This window comes from Belonocnema kinseyi, chromosome 1 (genome assembly GCF_010883055.1).
Source record: "Belonocnema kinseyi isolate 2016_QV_RU_SX_M_011 chromosome 1, B_treatae_v1, whole genome shotgun sequence".
Classification (NCBI taxonomy): domain Eukaryota; kingdom Metazoa; phylum Arthropoda; class Insecta; order Hymenoptera; family Cynipidae; genus Belonocnema; species Belonocnema kinseyi.
Window position 1 is genome coordinate 92,303,742 of NC_046657.1, and position 4,332 is coordinate 92,308,073.

Sequence of the window (4,332 nt, forward strand, 5' to 3'; positions counted from 1 at the left end):
CCAGACTCTCAATCAAAAACAGCCTTCTCAACTCCCTATGCGCACCTTGAGTTCACTCGGATGCCCTTTGGCCTTAAGAATGCTCCAGCTACCTTTCAAAGAATCATGGATTGTGTACTCACAGGTCTTCAAGGCATAAAACTGTTTGTCTACATGGACGACATAGTCGTCTATGCAGCCTCACTCGAAGAACATTATCAAAAATTAACATCTCTCCTTGGTCGATTGAAATCAGCTGGGCTGGCGCTACAACCGGAGAAATGCCATTTCCTTAAACGAGAAATCGCTTATTTGGGACATGTGAAACCTCAGGATGGAGTAAGACCAGATCCCAGGAAGACGGACTCTGTGAAAAAGTTTCCTGTTCCTAAAGGGAAGAAAAATCTGAAACAATTTCTAGGATTAGTCGGTTATTATAGGCGGTTTATCCCGAACTTTGCAAAAACAGCTAAACCTCTCACCTTACTTCTTAAAGATGACGCCGAATTCATTTGGAAACCTGAAACTCAGGAAGCTTTTGAAGTCCTGCGCGATACAATATGTACTGAACACTTGTTGCAGTACCCAAACTTCGAGAAACCATTTGTGCTCACCACCGATGCATCCAACTATGCAATATGTGTAGTTTTAAGTCAAGGTCTTATCGGACAAGACTTGCCCATTCCGTTTGCTTCACGTACTCTGCAAAATGCCGAGATAAATTATTCAACTATAGAAAAGGAACTTTTGGCCATTGTGTTCAATGTAAAACATTTTAGACCCTATCTTTATGGCAGACAGTTTTCCCTTGTAACTGATCATCGACCATTGGTTTGGCTTCACGGTCTTAAGGACCCTGTTTCAAGGTTGGGTCGCTGGCGTGTAAAGCTAAGCGAGTTTGAATATAATATTGTGTATAAACCGGGAAGAATTAATAGCAATGCGGACGCATTGTCAAGGAACCCGGTTGATGTTAATGTATCCAAGGGGCCGGAAACTGACTCGAAAGAAGCACAATCTGCGGATCGTAGACCTGTGAGAGTGGTTGGAACCTGGGGAGAGAACGATGGCAGGAAAAGTCTGGAGGAGTTATTGGAACATGGATTCTTTGAAAGCCTAGGCCTAGGGGAAGGTCAACGCGTCCTTTCAAATTGTTGTGAAAGCTCCCGAATTGCGAAAGTCGACGCGCAATTGGCTGGGGACAGGCAGTGTCAGTCTGTTGGCACCGATCTTTTAAGTTCAACTATGATCAATCAAAGTTCGGAGCAGGCATCCGGTCGGAGTCAAGGGCTGGCGACGTATTCGCACTTGCCTCTGATCGGGTCACGGACTGACAACAGCCGGAAAAAGACACCATGTTGTATTTCTTGTATTGGTGTATCTGTGACGCCTGGTCACGTTGAAAAGACACCATGTTGTATTGGTGCATCTGTGACGCCTGGTCATGTTGAAAAGACCCCATGTTGTATTGGTGTATCTGTGACGCCTGGTTACGTTGAAAAGACACCATGTTGTATTGGTGTATCTGTGACACCTGGTCACGTTGAAAAGACACCATGTTGTATTGGTGCATCTGTGACGCCTGGTCACGTTGAAAAGGTACCATATTGTATTGGTGAGTCTGTGACGCCCTGTCACGTGAATCCATGTTCCAATGCCGATACTCCCCTAAAAGAGATTTTAGCCCTGGTTGAAGGTATCTTCACATACAGCAAAGATAAGGTCTGTATGGGAAAGGGTCATCTTGCTCATCTAATCTCCGCGGATGGATACATGACATCGGAAATTAACGAGGATGTGAAAAGTAAAAATTAGTTAAAGGTCGATGATATTAGGAGGGAAAGCCCGAAGGCCGGAGAGATAGTTGTGTTCAATCGTAATGGGAGGTTCATCTTCAGTCTCATTGTGAAAGACAAAAAGGAAGGCAAGGTATTCTTGAATGTTGTCTCAGGAGCCATGTTGGCTCTTCGAAAGGCTATGGAAGCCTTGAAGGTACATAGTGTAAGAATTCCAAGTACAGGAAACAGTCTCGACGACCTTTCTTGGGAATCAGTAGAAAAAACGATTGAACAGCATTTTGTTGGTTCCGGACTTTCGATAGTACTTTGCTCTGGAGAAATAATAATTCCCCCAGTTGATATGAGGGATGAGATAATTAGAGAATATCACGAATCAGTTGTAGAAGGGCATAAGGGTGTCAAAAAGACCTATTGGCGAGTGAGATCAACATACTACTGGAATAATTTAAAGGGTGACGTGCAAAGAATAGTATCTTCCTGCACAAATTGCCAGAGAAATAAGCTAGAACGAAGAGGGACTCGTCAACCGATGGTAATCACAGACACTCCTAAAGGTCCCTTTGACAAGATCCAAATTGATCTGGTGGGACCACTTCCCAAGCCTTCAAAGGGAAATACCCACATTCTTACGATACAATACAACTTCACGAAATATTCAGATGCACTTCCACTCAAAAATACAGACTCCACTACTATCGCATTGGCCTTCGCGGAGCAGTTTGTATCACGTTATGGATGCCCTCGTGTTATCCATACCGATCAAGGTTCAAATCTGATAAGTCAATGCATGAAAACCTTTTGCAAGGTGTTCAGTATCAAAAAGATCCAGTCAACAGCTTATCATCCTCAAAGTCTAGGCTCATTAGAGAGGAGTCATCAAACTTTAGTAGAGTATCTTAGACAATTTGAGAGTACTACCAACTGGGACGATTGGCTCCGCTTCGCAGTGTTTTCTTACAATACGAGTGTCCACGAATCAACTGGATTCTCACCTTACACCTTAGTATTCGGTAGAGAGGCAATTATACCGAATAGTTTTACCTTGTAGCCACAAGAGAAAACTTATTTGGGATACCTGAAAAATCTATTTTGTAAACTCGACAACGTTCACGCAGTCGCCAAAGAAAGACTGCAAATAGCTAAAGAACGCTCTAAGAAATATTGCGATCAAAAATCGAATCCAAAACACTTTAAAGAAGGGGAACGCGTCTATCTAAAAATTAATCAAAGAAAAGACAAATTCGATCCGTACTTCAGCGGACCGTACATTCTAGAAAAACTAGTAGGCGATCGGAACGCACTTATTAGGTTAGGCCCAAACAAAACGAAGATCGTGCATACCGATAAACTAAAATTGAGTGCACAACCGATAGTTCGTGACTCTACTAACCAGAATCCACCACTTCCCGAACTGGATCGGAACCTGGAAATACCCGAAACACAAGAGACCAATTCTGATCCCACGATTACGTAGAACGAAACAAATTCAATAGAATACAAATAAAATCAAAAGATCGAAATCGGAAGCCAACAATTTTCCTATTTAAAGTAATAAAAACAGAGCTACAAATTGAAGCACCCAAAGTGGAACTCTTAAATTTTAAACTTTGAAAACCAAAGTAAAAAAAAAGGGACGAAAATTCTTCAATTCAAAATGTTGTATTTAAACTCCTAATAATTTACACGTCTAAAATTAAAGCTGCTAACACGTTTTAACTAAATAATTTGAAATTAAATGCAGTTAGACTACCAAATAAAAAATATAAATTTTTATAAATTATACACTTCAACTATTTAAAATCACTTCCAAAAATATAAAACCACGTTCACAATTTTAATGCTCTAAATTGAAGAATCAATCGATGCATTCAAATTTTTTCAAAAATATATCATTTTAAGCATTTTTGGGATAGAAATATTACAAATAGAACGATTAAATTTTTCTATAAACTGAAAACTTGTTAAATTAAAATCTATTCTTAATTTTAAATAACTTAAAATCCTTAAAATGCTTCAAAGTCTTATTTAAAAATCTTGAAGCATTTACATGTAGTATTACATTTTGGCAGAATTTCAATTATACATTTTTTTTACTATTTGAACCGAAATTTTTGTACAAATAGTTTAGTTTTATATAAAATCTTAGACTTTAAATACTTCTAGATTTTAATTTATATAAGTTTCAAAAATAAATTTTAAAATACTTCAAACTAAAATGTACGATTGTCATTTACTAGAAATTGAGAACAAAATTGAAAAAAAATCTCTCAAAACCTTAACGAGATAACGCTCTCTTAACAACAAACTAAAAGGAACAAATACCGCAAAGTGCCCCTTCGAAGAACAGCACAACCTGTGAATAAAAAAACACTGTGAGGACATAAACATAAAATTTAAATCAAACCAGGCACTGGTTGGCACTCGAGAATGTCATCCAGAAAAGCTGTCTCAGCCAGTGATCCCAGATCTGAAACGAGATGCGGTCCAATACTATGACAGGTCTATGTCCGTGTGAATATAGTAGGAGACGCTGTAAATGACTGAGTTGCGCGCG

General features: G+C 39.2%; 1 long non-coding RNA gene across 1 annotated transcript in view; it reads right to left on the bottom strand.

Moving 5' to 3' along the window:
• Positions 1 to 196: 196 nt before the first annotated feature.
• The window catches only part of LOC117175722, a 5,296-nt gene continuing 1,160 nt past the window's right edge, over positions 197 to 4,332 (bottom strand). Inside the window, exons 2-3 of the long non-coding RNA XR_004467491.1 lie at positions 462 to 681; positions 197 to 384 (exon numbers count right to left, since the gene is read on the bottom strand). This is a non-coding gene — a long non-coding RNA (uncharacterized LOC117175722). The remainder of the gene's footprint in view (positions 385 to 461; positions 682 to 4,332) is intronic.